General features: G+C 34.0%; 1 long non-coding RNA gene across 1 annotated transcript; it reads right to left on the reverse strand.

Moving 5' to 3' along the window:
- Window positions 1-70: 70 nt before the first annotated feature.
- Window positions 71-22551, reverse strand: LOC147386557 (uncharacterized). Its single transcript, XR_015172115.1, has 3 exons — window positions 22214-22551; window positions 1534-1609; window positions 71-414 (listed from the first exon to the last, which is right to left on the reverse strand). It is a non-coding gene; the product is annotated as an uncharacterized LOC147386557 (long non-coding RNA).
- Between the last annotated feature and the right edge of the window lie 506 nt (window positions 22552-23057).

The raw sequence follows: 23057 nt of genomic DNA on the forward strand, positions 1-23057 counted from the left end.
ATAAACTAGTAAAATTCGAGATTGCCGTAGCAATCACTTGATCTTCTCTCCCTCTTCTTCTCTAGCCTCCAAGATGTCCATAAACCCTAAAAACTCAACTACTTATAGCCTCCATACGTTCTAAATACAATTAGGGTTCAATCCCCTTTAAATCGGATCTAAACAATATAATAACAACACGAGACGAAGTGCAGAAAATGGGATCGCGCCGGGTGCCGCGGCAGAAACGTACCCACTGCTGCGGCGGCTAACTTCTGTCTTGGGGCCTTTGTTGATTTAAATATGAGTGTCACGGCAAACATGTATCCACTGCTGCGGCGGCCTCTACCTCTTGTACTCCATTCTTCGAAACCTCATCTTTTTTCCGATTTCACCCCGAATTACTTCATTTTCATATTCTTGGCCATTTATTACCTAAAACAATAAAAAGAACGATTACTAGATAAAATCACTCTCAAATTAGTAAAATGTCAAGTAATATTACATAGAATAAGTCGTTACAAACTGACTTATCATACACGAATGGGGATGTATAATGGAAATCACATGCACACTTGATAGGATAGACGAAGATGATTAGTCAGTGATCACTAATAATCTATAGTAGTCAAATATTCTGACACATCGAAAAGAGACATGTTACTTATGGTCACGTTAAACGGTCTGCTTGAACTAGATAAATGGTTCCACAAGTGTGATAAACAACAACCAGCCACAAAATCAGGAACTAGTACTTTATTATGGAATATCATGTCTCGATTGGGAGCAATCCAATTGTAGAATCCGTCCTCTATAATTCCATTACTCTACCATTGTGTATTATTTATTTGTTGTCTTATTTTGACATATAAAATGAAATACATGTTTAATATTTCCATTTAGTCAAATAGATTTGTATAAAAAGAAAATATTATAATGAGTACTATTGATTGCTGTAAATATAAGTTTCAAATGTTTAGTTGCTCATCCCTAGCTATATGTACTAATTAATCGTAATTTATTCTGTAAAACTTTGTATATGTTAAAATGATTCAATATGTTTATTCATTCATGTTAGGAGAGGTTATTGGTAACCATTATTTCCTTCCCTAGTAGGTAACCATTGTTACTCACCCTTTCCTTTTTCATTTTTTTAGTTTTAGATCCGGAGTTTGGCGAGGCAGGTATAGAGCATGAGTGAGGATTATCTAGTAGGTCAGATAGACGACCAGAGTCTGTTACCTGGTGAATACTAGGACTATAACCCATAGTGATATCAGTTAACCCATGTTATATTATAGAGTTTGGTAGAGCGTTAGGACTTTTGTTAGAGTGAGAAATTTTTGGTATAATCCTGTATTTTATTTATTCTTCCGCATTCTAATCTATCGTACGTTATTAGATGTATATATGATTGCATTATTATTATATTTTGTATGTATATATGCAGGATATAATATATATTATTTATCAGGTAAAGCAGGTATTTAGTGCCTTGAAATGCTAAAATAAACAAAGGAAACCATTTTGAAATTTTGAGGTGTCACTTAGTACCTCGAGATTTGACATGAGGCTTTGTGCTAGTGTTTCGGGGGTGCCACAGAACCTCTCCATTTTCTTGTCATTAAATCTGCAAAATCCAAATACACGTTATCATTAACCATTAGAACCAATCCCATTCAAGCTACGGTTAAGTCCTTCTCCCTTTTCACCCTCTCATTAGCTACCAACATCAACATCCACCATCATAGATTCATCTCTTTACCATTAAAATAGCCTCATAGTAGTCCCAAAAAAACCCCAATCCCATCTCTTCTTGTTTATGCTTTTACAATCAACCCAACACCATCAAATGTAAATAACTTCCTCTAGAAAATTTTCGTTCACAAAACACTTTTTGTGTTAGAAACTAGACATGAAGAACTTTCCAATGGCATATCGTACGCCTTCTAACTCTTACCAAATTAATATAGATTTATTAGAGAAGTTAAGGTAAAAAATGAGATTGAGATTTCACATTACACGACTCATAATTCATTTTAAGCCCATAGCAACCCCCATCGGCCTTGGTTTTCGCATTCAAGCAACGAACAAAGGTTCTAAAGGGATACCTGAGCAATCAGACCAATGCAAGTTTTTTCAATCAAGTCAACTAGATGCAATATAATATTTCAAAATAAAAAAATGAAAAACAAAAACAAAAAGGGTAAAAATAATTCAGTGAGCCAACTCACTATTTTTTTTCCTAGATTTTTAAAATTAAAATTGCCAAGTCAACTCATTGACATCAACGAGTTTATCAAAAAATTTGTCGATTACACGTATTCCAAACTATGTTTGGTTTGATCCCGAATAAACTGGGGTACGTAGACAACTTGAAAAATCATCTAAAGCCCGACCAAAATAAAATTAAGATGCAATGTAATATTTCAAAAATTAAAAAAATTAAAAACAAAAAAGGATAAAAATAATTCAGTGAGCCAACTCACTATTTATCTTCCTAGATCTTTAAATATTTTTAAAATTAAAATTGCTAAGTCAACTTATTGACTTCGACGAGTCTATCAAAGATTTTGTGCATTACACGTATTCCAAACTATGTTTAGTTTGATCCCGAATAAACTGGGGTACGTAGACAACTTGAGAAATCACCTAAAGCCCGACCATAATAAAATTAATTTTTTCCCTTTTTTATTATTCTTATATATATTTTTTTTAATTTTACAAGTTGACTCGAAGATATTTTTTTCAATTTATTTTGATTTTGACTTTGACTTTGATATTTGATCTTTGACTATAGTTTTTAGTTGACCCTACGTAATCTTTACCTTGACTTTAATTTCCCAGTTAACTTTAGATTTGACTTTGACTTTAGTCTCCCCAATTTGCCTTTAGGTAGCTTTGACCCTAAGTTTGACTTTAGCCTTCCCCTGTTGACTGTAGGATAGTCTTGGATTGTAGTAAAGATTGATATCTCAATCAGGCGAGTTTAATACCTAACACCTTCTGAAACCCGTAATTTGATTCCTTACCCATTGTCTCAATCATAGACAGATCTAAATTCCATTCAGAATCTTTTTATGGTTTCTAGACATAAATTAGATTACAACTCCCAAAAATCGTATCCGTTACAACGCAGATTGGGGGTGCTTTTAGTGGCGACTCCATTGGGTATTTAGGGTCAAACTTGACTCAATTCGAGAACTTCCCATTGGTTGAATTTTTTTTAGGTCAACCCAGTTGGCTCAAGAAGACCGTAGTTTAGGTTAGCTTTTCTTTTTTGGCTCTTTCTTTCTATCTCTTTTTATTTTTGTGATGAGTTTGCTTATATGCTTATGATTTGCGAAAACACCCCGGGTGCACCCCGTACCTTTGCACACACTCACATGCATACATATTTGATGATTGCATTATTCTCTGTTCCTCGATATCCACGTAGTCGAAACATAACCAACCTGGTCCCTCGAGACACGGGTGATGCATGCGAATGCTATAGCTTTAGTCTAGTACCTATAGGTATATTAAATTGGAGCACCACATAATGTCTAGCCAGGTAAAACTGGGAGGCATATCACGGTTTCAGGCTAAAATGACCTCAACTTTGTCTTAATATAACCTCAATCATCTAGTGAGCTTGGAGACCCAAACCTAGGAATGGTTCCTTTAAGACACGACCCGAATTAACTATTGGTGTTCTCGGGTTGCAATTCTTCAATTTGACCAATAGGTAAATGGGCGGACCAATCAATACCACTCAATTTTAAACCCACAATATCAGTCTGATCTAATCAAATTGATAATACACCAATTAAACTGAACTAGTTGGCCTAATTGGCAAATGGATTTATGCTAAACTGGTTAGACCAATTGGTTCTGGATTCAAAGATTATAAAGAATCTTATTATGAGATTTAGTTAATCAGTCTGACCAAGGGTTCAACCCCAATCAAGGTTAGACCCCGACCAATTTTTATCACTCTTGTGGTCACTATTGGCTTTTAATACATCTAAACTCAATCATTGCCACCAGACTTGGGATGATTCATCTTAAATATTTAATCACGTGGTTAAGAGTCAGCTTTTCAGAACCAACCTTAATCCGAGTTCGTTTCGACGAGGTCATAATTGTTCCTAAATGTTCTAAACCACCAGTTATGCCACTTTAGGCCTATCAAAAGAGTCGTTTTATTACATCATAGTCTGTCCATCCGAGTATTTTTTTTCAATTTCTAAGTTTGAAGTCAATTATCCATAAGTCATTTGTTATTGTGACTTAGCTATGTTAGTCGTTAAATTTTGTTAGTCGTGTCAGTCATGTTACCTTTTATTCAATCAATCATGTTAGTTATTTTAGTAATCATATCAATCATTGGTTAGTTAAACTCTAGTCGATTATTCAATCTTTGTTATCAAAGATTTTTCTCAATTCTAATAAAAGAAAAGATTCTTTTAATTATCATGCGTATAATAATGATTCAAGCATAAAATCTAACATGAAGAAGAGTCTTGAGCTTAATAACTAAGTTTGATAAATATTGGAATAAAAAAATATAGCTACAAAAGCTAATTTGGTACAACCTTGTCCCCAAACAATATGAGAAAATAGTGGACTTAGTTGGGAAATTCGATGATGACAATGTTTCCGCATGTCCAGTGAGATGTGGTAAGCACTACATTATTGAGACATGAATTCAAAGGTGATACTTAAAATCAAGGTTATTATATTGATGTATTTAAAACCACCAACAAAACTAACAAGATTCACATCTGAAGAAGGAACCGTCATACTTCCCTTTATTAAAAAGAAGATTCTTCAAATATTCCTCAAGAGTTGAATGATTCCAAGTAGACTTGAAGAACTCAACCTCGTGAAAAAAAAATGACTTCAACACACCAATAAGTAACATCCAAGTCTTTGTGAAAATCCTAAAGATCAAAGACATGTCCGGGACATTACATTTGTTTTCAAAAATAAACCTAACTTTACAAATCAATTAAGACATCAGATTCCAAGAACCTTAGTCAGATCAAATGGTATTTCACCTCAGGAGGCATTCTTTGGCTGAACCATCCTCTATTTCTTACCCATAATTTTTTTTTAAACCAAAGAAAATCCTTTCTTTAGCCCTTCGCATCTTATATTTAAAAAAAATGAAAAAGTCAGCAAAGTTGAAAATTCTAAAAGATGACTTCGACAAAAATCAAGGCTCATCTAGGAAAAATAAAAATAAAAGTCCATTAAGAGGAAAACTTTAAAAGATAACCTAGGCAAAAGTGAGGGCACCAAAGAAGAGAAACCTACTAAGTTGAAAATTCATGAGGACTCTTTAAGAAGAAGCAATAGTAAGAAACATAAATTTTTGAATAGCAATATTTTCTTTCATTGAAAAACTTGTGTCCAATCAAGACAACATCAAAGCCAAATGAAACATTGAAGCCACCTTAAACATGTTGGATCTTCAAGGTAGGTTCACTTGTCCAGGTGTTTCAAAAAGGAAAATGTTACCATTGACCTAATTCTAAAGACAGAATCTTCTATTCTCATTATCAAGATTCCAAGTTTAGCTCAAACTTTTTCAAAAGAAAAATGATCAAGTCCAATTTGCGCATATGATAATCTTAAGAATCTTGAAAATTTAAATGAATGTCAATTCTTCTGTCTCTCATTTGTCAGAGTTCATCGTCTCCCGTTCATACTTTTCAAATACAATTCAGTTCATCAACTTCGTATTCAAGTTTCGGTTAGAAGTCAAGCTTAAACTTGAGGCATTTTTAAAAAGTCACCCTAGTTCAATTTCACTCCTACTCACATAATCAAAAAGAAATATTACTCTCAAAGTCCATAAGTCTGGTGGATCCCAATACTCATTAAGAATCCAGATGCAAGGTAAACCAATATCAAGGCCCAATTGATTTAATTCCAACAACACCGCGACTTTAAAAAAAACAAACTCATTGGTATAAAACCTTTAAGGCATCTGATTTTTCAAAAACTTTGGTATGAAACCTCTAAGATTTGCATTTATTTTCAAAAATCAAGCTTGTTGATATGAAATCACTAAAACATCTGACTTTTCAAAAATTTTAGTGTAAATCATCAAAGGTTTCCATTTATTTTCAAAAAATCAAACTCATTTGTATGATATCTCTAAGGCATCCGATATTTTAAAATTTTGGTGTGAATCATCTAAGGTTTTCACTTATTTTAAAAATTAAAATCGTTGGTATGAGACCTCTAAGGCATCCAACCTTTTAAAAAATTTGGTGTTAATCCTCTACAGTTTCCATTTATTTTCAAAAAGAAAACTCATTGGTATGAAACCTCTAAGGTATCTAGCCTTTCAAAAATTTTGGTATGAATCCTCTAAGATTTTCATTTATTTTTAAAAATTAAATTCAATAGTATGAGATATTTAAGGTATCCAACTTTTTGAATCTTTGAATGTGAGTTCGAGTAGGTTTTCAATGAATCTCATACAAACTCCAGTCTGAGAAATGTGGCCCTTATGAGTTCGAGTTCGAGAAATGAAACTCCAACATTTCGAACTCCAAAATATGTGTTACAATGGAATTTAATGAAGTTCCTTCAACATTTTGAGTCGAAAATTACTGTGACTCCCAACATCCTGAGTTCTAAAATACTATGGCTCAGACGATACCTTAAGCCCCAAAATACCATGGGTTCAACTCTTAGTCCAAAAATACCATGACTCCCAACATCCTAAGCTCGAAAATACTATGGCTCAAATGATTTCACAACCCCAAAATACCATGGATTTGATCCCAAGTCCAAAGATACCGCAATCTATCCAATCATTCAAATTAGAAAGACATCGTGACTCTTTCAAAATTTTTAAGCCAGACAATATCTTGGCTCCAATTGATCAAAATACAATCATATCCATCTCAAGAGTTTATCAAGTTTCAGCCTAAAGATACCCAGGTTTCACCATCTAGAGTTTGAAGATACTGAAATTCTATTTATATCTTTTAATCATTACATGCATTCACTACACATGTGCACTCTTTACAATAAAAAAAAAAATCTTAAGTTTTTATCGATGTTTTATCACCTCTTTTTAGTAAGAGTTTCGATACTCTGGGACTTGACACCTTTAACCAACGAGAGTTTTTGCACTCGAGGAGCTAATCAATGCTCAAAGCATTACACAAAGCACATGCTGCACTTTGTTTTGATTTTATCGAAGTTTAGTACAATTTTATCATTTCTATGAACGAGAGTTTATACTTCATGACCTTACATTTTTTAATCTGTGGAGAGCCTTACTATCAAGGATCTGGACAACCTGACGAATTATCAAATCATGTCATAAAAGGGAATGTCACTAACTTTAACATTTAGATGATGTACTATCTACCAAATAGATTTGTCATCTAGTTTACTTACACTCTCTGCCAAAGAGGAGAATCTGAAGACATCCCATTTTTGCGATTTCTTAATTCGACAACTCGTCATCCGATTGATATGGATCCCTTATGATGAACGTATGATACATATGAATAATCGAAAGCTTGTGAGATGCTCTCTTCATTTTCTTTTCACAGTCATACTCCATTCTTTCTTCTCTTGAAATATGCAACTTCAACTTAGAAAGTACACATGCTTAGGATCATCACACATTTATACTCAACTTAGCAAATACGCATGTCTAGGATTACTACACATTTCAACAACTTAGAAATCTCAATACGCTAAAAAAATATGACTTTTAAACTTAGAAAAAATCACATTGCGATCAAATCAAGTAGTTCGTTAAATTTTAAAAAAAATTATAAAATGACGAAAATATCCTTGGTGGGTCCCACATATTTGGAATGTCTCAAAAGTACTTTTATTACTTTCAAAATAAGATTTCAATTCTAACAAAATCAAAATTGGTAAAAGTAAAAAATTTAATGAAAAATTATAAAAATGACCAAAATGTCCCTCAACAGTCGACTATTTCTTAGAAACCTCCATTCCAAGGAAAACATGACTCAAAATAAACTTTCGACAATATTCATGCACATCAAAAAAAATATTAGAGATCTCGTATTTAAATAGATAAAATTTTAACATGAAATGATGAATTCTCTTACATGAAATGATGAATTTTTTCACATAAAATGATGAATTTTCATCACATGAAATGATGGTTTTCACAATATGCATAATAAAAAAAATGAAAATGAAAATATCGAAATCAAAAAATTAATTCAAATTTAAATTCATTTTGACTAATCATCGATCAATACAAAATTAAGATGATAACACCGATCAAATTAAAATTAAATCAATCATAAGTTATCAAGCCAACGAATCGATTCAAAAGAAAATGAGATCGAGCCAATCATCGAATTAAAATCAACGGGGATCAACCAATCACCAATCGATCTTAATACATAATTTTTTAATCGATAATTTCAATCATTGAGATCTATAAATAAAATCCAATTGGTGGAAAGGGTTTGTCATGGTATACCAAGATGCATGGGATCAATGCCCATGCATTCTTTTATTTTTGACATAGTTGGCCAAAGAAGAAAAAAAATTGAGAGCCAATTGAATAGGCAACAAGATCCAATAAAAAAATTGGAATCAACTTCTTTTAGACCATTTGGCCAAGAAAGGAAGTCTTAACGGGACTCTACCGTTATTTCATTTCTACCTCAATTTCTCTCTTCTATAAAAGCTTATCAATCGACAAATACGAGACAAATTGAATATGCAACAAGATCTAATAATAAAAAAAGAATAAGGTACCTAGTTCCTTCTTTTCCAAACCATCATTCAGCCTCCCTCTTTCTTCTTCTTATCCTCTGTCGAAGTAAGACCCATCATCTTCTCAATTCATAATGCAGTACAACAGCACGTCCCCCTCTTTTTCATTTTTTCCAACCATTAAGCCTTCATCATCACCTTCATCCCAAAGCTGAACCACAAGCACCCTCTTTTTCATTCTATCAAACCATCTTCTCAACCTCTTTAAACTATAACCATCTTCTTCTCAACATACTTACACAACCCCCTTCTCCAACCTCCCTTTTTTCGCCATTAAAAACTGAGCTCAACCTCCCCCTTTGCTATCATTCTAACCAAAACCTGTCCACATTTTTCCTATCATTAAACCTGTAAAAACCAAACTCACCTTCTCATCATCTATTAGGACCGATCCAATTCGAGCTTTGATTCAGTCCTTTCCCCACATCACCCTCTCATCAGCCACTAATAGCAACAACCACCATCACAAATTCATCTCCTCGCCATTAAAACAACCCCATAAAAGTCCCAAAACTCCTTATTCCTGTTTTTGCAGCCAGCCCGACACCCTTCTAATCAAACATAAAAAATTTCCTCCAAATTTTTTTGATTCATAAATAATTTTTTTTATTAGAAACTAAATACGAAAAGCTTTCCTACTACATATCGCATATCTTCTAACTATTTTCCAATTGGTACAGATTTATGTGAGAAGTTAAGGAAAACATGAAATTGAAATCTCATATTAAACGGCCCATCATTCAGTTTAAGCCCATAGCTACCCCCATTGGCCATGGTTTTTGTACTCACTTATGAGGGGATATCTTGATAATCGAATCAAGTTTTTTTTAATCGAGTCAACTCGATGCAAAAAGATATTTTAGAACAAAAAAATAAAAAAAGGGTAATAAAACATTCAGTAAGTCAACTCACTATTTATTTTCTTAGATTTTCAAATATTTTTAGAATTCAAATTACCAAGTCAACTCATTGACTTCGATGCATTTTTTGAAAATTTCACAGATCTCATGTATTTTGAACTACATTTGGTCTTATACCAAATAAACTAGGGTACATAGGTAACTTGAGAAATCATCTTAAGCCCTATTACAATAAAATTAAATTTCTTCATTTTTTTTATTATTCTTCTTCTTTTAAAAATTTTGCAAGTTCAGTCAATGTTCTTTTTTTCGATTTATTTTGACTTTGACCATAATCTTTTATTGGCCTTAGTTTAACCTAACTAATTTTAGCTTTGACTTTAGTTTTCCTAATTGACTTTAGGTTTGATTTGACTTGTATCCCCAATTTGACTTTAGGTAGTTTTGACCTTTAGTTTGACTTTAGCCTTCCCTATTGACTGTAGGATAGTCTTGAATCGTAGTAGAGACCCCGATCTCTTAATCGGACGAATTTAATTCCTAATAACTTTTAAACCCCATAATCTGACCCCTTACAAATTTCTCTATTGTAGATCAATCTGAAGTCCATTTGAAGTGTGTAGACACCCCATTTATGTATCTACCTGATTCGACAATCCGTTACCCGGTTACTATGGATTCCTAATGATAAGTGTAGAATATATAAAAAACTTAAAAGCTTGTGAGAGACCCTTTCCCAATTTCTTATGCTTCTTTTCGAGTCATTTCATCTTTCTTACTTGGCACATTGGGCATAGAAATTATGCACGCTTAGGGTCGGTACACTCTATACTCAATTTAGAAAGTACGTACGTTTAGGTTCTCCACACATTTTGATGACCTAGAGACCTCTCAACATTAGAAAAATGTGACCTTGGGACTTAAAAATAATCACATTAAAAATGAAAGAAGTCATTCGTCAAAATTCAAAAGATTGATAAAATGACAAAAATACCCTTTGTGGGTTCTACATATCTAAAATGTCTCGAAAGTACCAATATTTTATTCAAAATATGATTTCAAGTCTAACAAGACTGAAATTGATAAAAACAGAAAAATTTACAAAAAATTACAAAAATGACCAAGATACCCCTTGGTATTGAATTTTTATTTAGAAACCTCGATTCATAGGAAACGTAACTAATGATATACTTCCAACAACATTCACACATACCAAGAACATCCAAAGAGTCCATGCTTAGGAGAACAAAAAAATTTCAAATAAAATGACAAGATTTTTTATATGAAATGATGATTTTCATTCATATGGATGACACCTACCTCCACAAAAAAAATGTATGCATGAAATAATGCGATTCATTCACATAAAATCATGAAATTTAATCCTTAATTGACCTATCGATCTAGAATTCAATTAATCAAGCTAACAAAGAGGAATAATATAAAAAAATCAATCAATCAAATTTTCAATAACCAATATTTCTAAATCGATCACCAATTAAAACGACCAGTTAATAACTCCATCTAATCGATCTCAAAACTATCTAATCAATCGTAAAATTGATTAACCAACTTTAAAATCATAAATCCTAACTAATCAATTAATTGAAAGATGAAACATTCAAACGATTAAAATAATCAAAAGTAAAAATTCAAATGAATGTGAGAAACGTAGGATCACGACTTGGTCACACTTTCTATATTGTCTTCTAAAAGAAACATAAAAGAGAAAAGAAGAAAAAAGGAAAAAAGAGAAAAATAAAAACCAAATCATTGATAATATAAACCAAAGGAAGGTTCTTATGTCTTTATTCAAAATTCGGCTATAATGGAAAGGAATAGAAAGAAAAGAAAAAAATAAAATTAGAAATATATATATATATATATATGGAGGCGTCCGGCGTCCTACTACTCACTAGACGCTTTAGCAAACAAACTAGGACTATTGGATAAGACAAAGATCGACGACGCAGATTGATCTTGTGTTTAAGTTACAAATTATCAGATATTTATAGCGCCATCCTTAAAATTTTAAAGAGTTAGTGTTACCTCCATGGGTAAACAAAATAAGGCAAAAGAACAAAGAGTTATGTTCTCGACCCTCTCTCTCTTGTTTCCTCGCTGAACCATCCTTCCTTCTCTGTTCGAACGACTCCTTCTCTTCTCTTTCCGTGATTTTTCTCTATGAACCCTAAAGAAAGCTCAACGACAGGTAAGCTCTCTTCTCTTTCTCTCACGATTTTCTCTCTTCTCCTTCTCTTTTTTGGCTCAAAGAACCCTAACAACTCCTATCTCAGATTTATAGATCTCAAACGAAGCCCAATACGAAGCTTATGAGCTCATCTTCCCTCTTTCAAATGAAGAAAAAGGTGAAGAAGACAAGAATCTCTATCGAATCTTCCCTCTCTCAAAGCTCACGACCTCTTCTTCCTTCACTAGATTCCCCCTTCTCACAGTATGTTTTAAAGATCCCCATCTCTTAGCTTAAATCATGACAATTGTTTCTTCCATCATAGATTCAAATTTAAATGAAACCAAGCTACAACGTAGATGAAATTCGTTTTGTGACGTCGATTTCAATTTTTATTTTTTTAATCAATGTATGACAGAGTCCTCTAGTATTTGTTAGCAATCTCTAAAATGTTATTTAGTCTAGAGTAATTCCTTCTTGCTATGTTCATATATTATAGATCTATTATAAATGATTTTTTTCTCACTAAGTTAGCCCATCTCAACCATTCACTGACTATGACTATCTAAGAATATTAACTACATTCTCCCAGATAAAAAAAATTATCTTATCTATGATCTCAATCAGAGTCCGATCTGAAAATGAAAAATGCCAATCGAAATCTTATTTTTTGGGATAGAATTAGATAACAAATAACAATCAGATCATTACTTCCTACCCCCACACACACCAAGTAATGTCTATTTGCATTTGTGTATGTCTTATTAATAAAATTCTTTGAGAACCCTTGGGAACTAAAATACTTTGAATTGGGGTTATGATCAGCTTCTTTGTGGCACATTGAGTGACTTAACATTGTGAAAGCGCCTTCGATCCGTGGGGTGTGCGGATCCGCTTTTGATTTTCGAGGTTTGAGAGTCGCTACCTAGTTATTACGGTCTAGGAACCAAACATCGACTCTAAACAGATAAGAAAAACTACTAATCTACTAAAAAAATACTGAGTCCGGGGATCACATCACGGGGTTGGAAGGTGTTAGGCACCAACCCTGCCCGGTAAATGTCTGTCTCTATTAATTCCCAAAAACGATTGCATTGCACAATAGACCAAAAAAAATAACAAATAATAATAAAAAATAAAAAGAAAATTACCTCACGGATTACAACGATTCCCTCAACACTGGCGGAGAGTATGCTCGTATGTATTTCTTTACTATTTACCCATCGTCGGATCTTATTTTTGATCTCCGAGTTGAGGTATCTTCTTTTTAGATCTGTGAGTTTTCTGATTTTTTTTAATAGATTTCAAGGTGTTTTAGAAGGGTTTTTAGGTGTTTTCTAAACTAAAGTTGGGGTATGGATGTTAGGTAAGGAGTTAGGGCTTCAAAATTAAGGTTTTAGGAAGGTTAGGGAGGCTTCTTGACCTAATTTTTCTCAGATTTTTTCTTAGATAAGAAAATAGGTTGTAAAGACCTTTATTTATAGATTTTTTTAGGTGCTTTTTAGATAGAGTTAGTATTTAATTAGAATTATTTTCGATAGAGTTAGTGTTTAATTATAATTACATTAAATAGTTTTAGAGTTTAATTATAATTCTATTAGATAATTTAAGAGTTTAATTAGAATTCTATTGGGTTAGGGTTTGACTTTGGTTTTATTAAATTGACTTGATTTTAGGATTTTGACTTTAGTCTTACTTGATTGATTAGATTTTAGGATTTTGACTTAAGTCTTATTTAATTGACTAGACTTAAAAAAAAATTTAATTAGGATTTCACTTTATATTAATTAATGTTTTAATTATTAATTTTAGAATTTTTAAATTGTTAAAATTGTGAAATTATCGTTTTGCCCTTGGAGAGGACTTTTTACGTTTTAAGTCGTTTTACATTTTGAAATTAATTTTTCATAAGGAATTCAATGGAAATATTGGTTAGTATCATTTATAAAAAATTTTGTTTGAAATGGTCGTGAATTTATGAGGGGCATTTTCGTAATTTTGTCAAATTTTGTGAAAATTGACGAAATTATTTATTTTGATTTGTTGTTTTATGTGTTTGAAAGGATTTTCCTAAGCGTAATGTAGGCTCTAGGGATGTTTTGAAGTTAGGATATTTTGGTAATTTGATCATTTTATAGTGATTTTTATCGTAAGACTTCATTTTATTTGAAAAATGATGATTTTTATATTTTTGGAATCATATTTTTCTAGCGTAGCGTGGTTTCTACAGTTTTGTTAGTTTGAGATGCTTCATCTGAATTTCTGAAATATATCTAGTAACAAATAAAGCATTGAAATAATCGTCCATCATTGGGAATCGTCGCAATCAGATTAACGAGTTGATTAATCAGGCAAGTGTGAAAATTGGGTGTCTACAAATGTCCCTCTTTGGCAGAGGGTTGAAACAAACTAGATAGCAAATCTATTTCGGTAGATAGTGCAATATCTGAATGCCAAAGCTAGTGACAGTTCATTTTACAGCCTGATTTAGCAATTCGTCAAGATGTTCGGATCCTTGACGGTAAAACTCTCCCTGAACAAAAGGTTGTCAGGTCCTCTAGCGCGAGCTCTCACTGACATCGTCAGATCCTAGAATTTTAGAAAATTCTCCCTGACTAAAATGTGCAAGTGTGTGTACTAAAAATTTGAGATAAATCTCAAAGGGTCTGAGTAAAATCAGAGTAAAATTGAGTAAAATCTGAGCAAAACATAAAATCTAGGAAAACCTGAGAAAATATTTGACTTCAAACAAAACTTGAGAAAATTTTAAGGTTTGAAAAAAATCTAAGCAAAAGTTGAGAAAAAGTTGAATGTTCTACTCTACCTACCCTGGGTGAAAAAGTAATGAACTTACTTTTCTGAGAGTCCTACTCTACCTGCTCGGGGTGAAAGAGTAATGAACTAATTTTTTGGGAGTCCTACTCTACTTGCCTAGGGTGAAACAGTAATGAACTAATTTTTTTGGGAGTCCTACTCTACCTGATAGGGGTGAAAGAGTAATGAACTAATCTTTTTGGGAGTCCTACTCTACTTGCCCAGGGTGAAAGAGTAATGAACTAATTTTTTTGGGAGTCCTACTCTACCTACTTGGGGTGAAAGAGTAATGAACTAAGCTTTTTGGGAGTCCTACTCTACCTGCCCAGGATGAAAGAGTAATGAACTAATTTTTTTTGGGAAGTTCTATTCTACCTACTCAGAGTGAAAGAGTAATGAACTAATTTTTTGGGAAGTTCTACTCTACCTACCCGGAGTGAAAGAGTAATGAACTAATTTCTTGGGAAGTTCTACTCTACCTACTCGGAGTGAAAGAGTAATGAACTAATTTTTTGGAGAATCCTATTCTACCTGCCCAGGATGAAAGAGTAATGAACTAATTTTTTGGAAAGTTCTACTCTACCTACTCGGAGTGAAAGAGTAATGAACTAATTTTTTTTCGGAAAGTTCTACTCTACTTACTCTGAGTGAAAAAGTAATAAACTAAGCTTTGAGGGAACAAACAGGGAATTAACCTCGCATTTGATTTTTTTTTTTAAATAAAAAGTTGGATTTTATGAAGGTCTGGTAAACATTTTAACTCTCTTTGAATTTTAGGAGTTTTCAAAATTACTATCAAGAGGGTAACCTTTAATTCAAAGTTAACCTTATCCTTTGGGGTTGAAATTGACCAAGCTTCAGAACCAAAATGCCCCTAATTTGACAAGGAACATTGCACTGGGGATAATTGAACATAATTTGAAAACGAATGCCCCTAGTATAAGGGGGGAAACTATACTCTTTAGAAAAAGGAAATGCCCTTGTTATGAAAGTTTGAAATCTTTGATTACCGCAAACGCAATAAAGTTTTAACTTTGACTTTTTATATTAAAGATTTCGAGTCAGGCTCAAAGAAATTGGAACAAAATATTTATTTCTAAAATTCATCATAGAATATGTTCTTTCTCCCTGTCGATTCACTTAGGGACATAAAACTCTTCAGATCAATCATAGACGAGATACTTGTATCCACTGAGTCTATATTTGGTTTAAACTGGGTATTGAAACTTGATCCTTCGAGCTTCTGATGTCTCAGCTCGGACCGCCTTTTCAGTTTCTCAACTCAACAGAGATTTTCTTTTATTTTTTGGTTGCTCTAATTTTTGCTTAGATTGCCTTTTCAGGTTTTCAATTTTGCGAGCATGCTCTAACTTTTACCTAGATCGCCTTTTCAGGTTATCGATCTAGCGAGCTTACAATTTTTTCTTTTTTTCTTTGCTCTGATTATTGCCAAAGTTGTTCTTTTTGCCTGAGTCTCCCTTTCGGGTTTTCAACCGGGCAGGCTTCATTTTATTTGTCAAGGCCATCCTTTCGAATTTTCAACCTAACAGGCTTCATCATTCTTTCTTTTTTCTTTTTTCTTTTTCTTCCCTTTTTGAATTTTTGGAGATACTGTCTGATCATGATTTGCTACCTTCCTTGACTTTTTCACACGGTATTTAGGAGGACTTTCATTAGTAAGCTTAGGACTAAGCATAAAAAGAAAGGAATTTTGAGGCTAAAAAACCCAAATGCCCCTTGTGTGGCATTTCTTTTATTTTGCTTTGAATTTTCTTTCCCATTTTGATAATATTTCTTTTTTTTTATTTATTTTAGTGAGGGAATCTATTTTTTTTATTTTGATGTGGTCTAGCCTGAAATAACTTCTCAGGTTGCCTACGTACCCTAGAATTTTGGGATCAGACTAAAACGTAATTCGAATTTTCCTTCCCTTGGGTTAGGTGATTAGGCTGAGAAAGAAAAAAAATGTATTTTTTTTTTGTTGAAAAAGGTTACAAAGGGTTGAGAAATGAGATATTGAACTGGGTAATAGGAAATTGATTCGACCAAAGTGGCCTCCTTAAATATAGTACCGCTTGATCTGGTCAAGGTTGGTTGGTTACAGTAGTTCAATTCTATCATGATCATGAAGCCTGATGGCTTTTCTAGATCGTATTTCCTTAATGAATGAATCTTTCCAACTGGATTCAGACATCCTCCTGTAGTTGAGGAGGGGTGTTCAATTTTCTTTAAAGTATGATGGTTAAATCCTTGACTTGTAAGTGGTGAACTTTGATTTTCTTGTCAAGCGCGTGGGCAACTCTTCTCTAATAAGCCTGCATGTGGTATAAATCTCTAAGTAATTTTTCTTCGATCAGGTTTAGTTCTTCATACCGCTGACGGATCTAATCTGGTTCTGACAACTGACTTTCCTTTCATATCACATAACAGAGCACTACAGCTTCCGTAGAAGATCGAGTCGAAGTTTGACATACTAAGGATGTGAAAGATAATTTCTTATAACAATCTAAGTGTGACCGACACCTCTTTTATGATGATAGTTTCAAGATCTTTGCTAGCTGCTTTAATTACTCAATTGGTATGAGAATAATAATTTATTCTGGGAGCTCTATCATGTTGAGAAGTCCAGCGTAGATATATTTTGTAACCTCTCCTCTGATTATGTGAGTCCATTCTGGTTTGTACATGTGGTGTTCCCATAGGATGAGTATATATTTCGTGTTGAGCAACACCCAAACTTAACCAACATATCCTCATAGGACTACGCAAGCAAGTCTTTTAAATTTTCTGAATTAATTCATCATCTCTTTGTGTTCCTTGGGGATAAGTTAGTTCCAATCTGAATTTCTTAAGAATTATTTTTGTTCCGAGGTCAATGACCTTTGCTTCCTCGAATAATACATTTATCTTCTCATTCAAGAAGGGGTTCCTTATTAGATGAATTTCTCCTTGAAGCCAGTTTATTAGTTAATTAGTTAATGCGCTCAAGGTATTCAAAACTTCCTTTATTCAATTAAATTTAGATGGGGCGACTGACACCATTGCAGACTCGACAAACTAACTTGACTAATAAAAAAAATAGACTTGATTATTGAATTGATAAAAAAAACTGGACTCAAGACTCAAAAAAACTAAAAACAATTACCCACAACGGGTTTGATTACAGACTAAGAACTCAGGACACCGTTTCCAAGTAGTAGGACTGAGTCTTCTTCTTTGGAATCTTTGCTTTGTTCAAATTTACTTCTTCTCCCTTGGCCAAGGCTACATTTGGTGGAGAAAAACTCATTAGAGACCGTCACTCTAGTAAGAGGGGGGTTAGGAGGCTTATGATTGACTAAGCGGATCAGAAGAATTGGGTCAAACGAGAGTTGAGTGTAAGATACCATGTTCAAAGTCTGAGGATGTTGGTAAGTTGGTAGAAGGTTGGTAGTAACATTTGCCTGTTCAGGGGCAGGGATAGTAACTTTTTTGGCATTAATAAGATCTTGAACTGTGTGATGAAAAACGACGCAACGATCAGTAAGATGATCAGGATTTTGGTGAAACTCACAAAATAGGTTGGGATTGTGAGAAGTGGGGAGTGGATTTGGTACAGGTCGAGGTTGGAGAGGTGCAATGAGCCCTTTACTTAATAGTTTCTGAAAGACAATGCTCAAAGGCATCCCAAGATTGGTGAATTTCCTGCGTGGTCGAGGTTGATTAGGGTTAACTTGGTTATTAGGCAGGATAGTAGATTGGAAGGATGTATTAGACATATTGGCTACATAGGCGTGATTAGTGCTAGACTTGGAATTGGTGAAAGGCCTTTTGAGCTTGTTATCAGAAAGATTGGAAAAGACTCCAGAAGCGAAAGTGTCTTCCACTTGGTTACCGACTTGTAACAGAGACTCGAATGTAGGAAGGTATTGGGAGACTAGATGTCGAGCATACCCTTGCAAGAGATTTTTTTAAGATAATAGCCACTTATTCTTTGTCTGAAGGTCTATCCCACATTTGTGCAGCCTTGGCCCTCAAGCGACCAATGAAATCAATAAAAGTTTCCTCATTCTTCTGTTTAGTTGACTCCAGACCCCTTCTTGAAGTTTCAATCTCGGTACTGTACTTATACTAATGCCAGAAAGCCTTTGACATTTTCTCCCATGTACCTACTGTAGTTGGATCTTGAGACATCAACCATCGTAGAGCTAATCCTGATAGAGTCCGCTGAAATAGCAATGTCATATGTTTATCACTGAGTCCCATAGTGCTCATGTTAGTAACATACACTTAAGATGCGTTTCTGCACAACCTACCCTACTGAACTTGTCCATTTCAAGCATTACAAATTTCTCTAGCAAATGAATTCTAGGGATATGATTAAGAACTTCAATGCCTGCTGCAATTTCATCGATACCCTTTATACTCTTAAGAGCTGACTCCAACTGAGACATCCTGTTAGCTAACACCTGATTTTCATCGAAATGTTCTTCATCTCCGTCAAGTTCGAAGGCCTCATGTGCACGTGTCGTTGCATTTTCTTCTACCATTTTTCCTTTTCAATCGTCAAGGGGATTGCCCATTGATTCTGAAATCTGTTCCAAAGCATCTACCTTGCCTTTTATACTGTTGATATCATTGGCAAAAACTGCCACAATCTTATGGATTTCTGTAAGCTCAGATTCTGAAGTCATTTCTACCTGTTGACTTAATACTGACGTTCGTTCTAACCAACTGGACTTAGGACTCCAACTAGGAGGTGGACTCTTGAGTTTGGGTGCAATGATAACCTTGAAAACCTCATTAAAGGTGGATTACTAGTTACGGACCCTAGAGTAGACTTTTAACAAATACAGGTTCCTCTTGATAGCATGGGTTAAGTTAACCCCTAGATTCAAAATCTCTAACCAATGAAATATTTCGATCAAGAAATATTACATGAAGATGATTTACCGATCTTATTAAGTATGAAATATTCAGTCCATTGAATTAAACTAGCTGATGCAAGGTGATTGGGACTATGTACCCATTTGAGTTTGGGCCGGTTCGACCCAATGAATCTGAATATTCCACTTACATCACTTCATCTAATATTTTTAAGCCAATTAATTCAACCGATCCATATGTTGATCCATAAGATCCATTTACCAATTGGGCTAATTGGTTTAACTTTATATTAACCAGTATGTCTCATCAATTACATCTGTTGGGTTGGACCGATATTACGAGTTTGATTGGAGCGGTGTGGACCAGTCCACCCTCTTACCTTTTGGTTGGATTAAATAGAGCAACCCGGGAACACCCACGATAAATTTGAGTCGTGACCTATGGGGAGGTTTCTAATCTCTAGGTTTACTATGTGCAATGCAATTTATCTGGCCACTCTTGCCCAAGTACACCTATATACCTCTCGAGCGTACTCAATCAGACGGTACGTGGTGACTTGGTTTGATATACCATATAGGTGATAATCTAAAACTCCAACTTACTTTTCTAAAGTCAAAAATAGTCAATTTAATCCGCAGTTGAAAGGTGGCGCATAATGCTTGATCAAATGCACTCTTAAATCACCCTTCTTCTATAAAAGACGTAGTCTATCCTCTTAGTATCGTAGTACATCGGAGCAGGATCTCGCTTATGTACTAGTTTTGATCAAGAAGTGCAATTGATGTACTTATATTATCTTTGATATACCTATAGGTACGAGTCAAGAGTTGTAACTTTCGTAAATGGTTTGCCATCCCACAAGGGGACCAACCATGTACTATTACTACGTTGGCAAATAGGACATGTGACTGTGCGGCTTACAATAGGTCAAAGGCTCAGGTCGCTTCAGCCTGGGTGCATCGATATACCTTTCAGAGTCACTTGATCAGACGGTACTGATGTCCCAGTTTGATATACCCTAAGGTACATGACTGGAGTTGTGATTTTCATGAATGACGTTGCATTTCCGAAGAGACCGGGCCACGCACTAGTGCCACGTTGGCTATATTGGGACATGCAAGCGTGCAAAACAGTAAACGTGCATGTGGTGTGTGCAAAATAGGGTGGGGTGTGCCTGGGGCCTTTTCCAAACAAATGGGCCCATGGGCCTGATCATACCATCATAATATAGGTACCACATGGATAAAACATTCAAAATCCATAACATAGGTCAAAGTAAGCACATCAAAAATATATATCAACTAAGATTATGGCAAATCAATCAATGAATATGGTATAGAATAATTGATTAGATTCAACATTGAAACAATCACAATTTTTTTAATTTTTATGATCCAATCAAAGGTTGCTTTTGGGCAGCCCAAAATAATTCGAGGTTTCAATGAGTATTAGATTGAAGATAGCATGATCATTGTTGAGATTTGAAGTGATGAATCTCCTCTTTTCTAGAAAAGAAAAATTCCATAATAGAAGAGAGACTAAAGAAACATGTTATTAACAAATCACTAAACAAAATGATTTTTCAAAGAAAAAAAATTCTCTTTGGTCACAGAGAAGGCTGCCAATAACACTCATGAAGAAAAAAAAATCTTATATATGTCGCTGCCAGCAACACTTAACACTGCTTCAAATTATCATGTTGCTATCATGCACCATGCTGCCACCATGTTGCCAACAACTCAACACTTCAAACTTTTATTATTATTATTATCATGTTACTGCCTGCAAACTAACTGTCCTTACTGTTGCTAACAGCACAAATGTTGGCAACACCCATTTATTCTCTTATTTTGCTACTAGCACACATAGCTTATAATTTTTTGTTACCACCACCCCCACATAAATTTCACACAGAACTTTCATGCTACTGCCAACACCCTCAATCAATTTTTTTTTATATTATGTTGCTGGCAACAATACAATCAAACCTCTATTTTTTATTTTTTTCAAAAAGTGAAAAAAAATTAAATGATAAACAATAAAAGGGATGTTTAGATGTTGAAGCAATGCTACCAAAGTATATGGACACTTTGCTTGGGTAAAGTATATGGACACATTGCTTGGGTAAAGCATGCCTTTATGCTCGTTTTTCGTCTGGTGGAATCCTTTATGAACTATCTCTCCAGCAATCTTTGCTGCCCCAATTGCTATAGCGTGGAACTCTTTAAGTAAAACATATTGTCCCACTTTCATAGTAGAGAGAGAGAGAGAGAAAGAGATAGTCTACTTTGATTTCTGGTATTCTAGAAGAAACTCAAATTGATCAGAGTTCTCACTGAGTTATTACGCAAACTAGAACGACAATCGTGAAATAAAATCCAAAAAAATAGAAAATGAAACCCTTTTATTTTATTTTATTTTATTTCCTTCTCTAAATTCCTGATTAAGTAATAAAAATCTTTGTTTTTTAAAATCAGAAGCTCAAAACAACGATTTGGAGAAGATCGCAGTCCAAAAACAGAAGTTCTTCTCTTTCAAAAAAAAAACTTTTGTTTCTGCTACAAGAAATTTTGACCCTACTAATAAGCTGGGTGAGAGGAAAAAAAAGAATTTTAAAGCTAAAGAATCCCTCCTTTTTTCTTCTGTTAGAAGCAAATATAAATAAATTTGAACTCATCCGCCATTAATGCTCTGTTAGAGCTTAAAACTAAAGCAGAGTTACCTCTCCGACTTGAAAACCCTCGTGGAAAAGCTTCCACAAACTCTACAGCCATGGTCTCCACTCATTCATCCATTATCGGTTCAATGATCACAAAGTTTCCCGTGTTACAGGTTTGATCAAGAACGAAATACAGTCACGGGTTCGTCTGTCGATGAAGATAAGAAGCTAAAGCTCTTGATCCAAATTGAAAATCGAGTTTCTCAAAGATTCAATCGAGAGATACAAGACTTGATTTTCCAAATGGAAGGTTTCCAACTTTTTCGAATCTTAATCTTACCTTCGTGACCCTTGATTCTCCGAAGGGGATTCGAAAAAGATTAGTTTTTTGTGTGGGTTTCATCTTGGGAGAAAGAAACAGAGAGAGAGAAAGATAAAAAAAGTTTTTTCCTTTTCTTTTATTTTCTTAAAAAACTTCATCAATCACGTATTGAGAAGGAAAAATTAAAAACAACCTTTTACTAACAGTATAGTACCCATAAAAAACCCAGAATTTTTTTTTACTGTCAAAGGACTTATCGATACATGTACCTAAAAAAAAAAGGTTTTTGTTTTTAATCTACATGGTTCAACAACCATTACTCCATCCTTAACAAGACTATCCTTTTGAAATCTTTAATTATTTAGGGTCATCCTAAGTGACCCTCGATTGAGCCATAGAAAATAATATGCCAAAACAAAATACTCAAAGTCCAAACAAATGATTAATACTCGAGCCATAAAAAATAAATAAATAAATAAACAAATAAAATAAACCGAACTAAATATGAAAAAAAAACTAGGTCATCCTGGCAATGCTCCCATACTTGGGATTTTTCAAGTCTGACCCTCAATAATCCCCAGTGGA

This window comes from Akebia trifoliata, chromosome 14 (assembly GCF_017979445.1).
Source record: "Akebia trifoliata isolate Shusen 1 chromosome 14, ASM1797944v1, whole genome shotgun sequence".
Lineage (NCBI taxonomy): Eukaryota > Viridiplantae > Streptophyta > Magnoliopsida > Ranunculales > Lardizabalaceae > Akebia > Akebia trifoliata.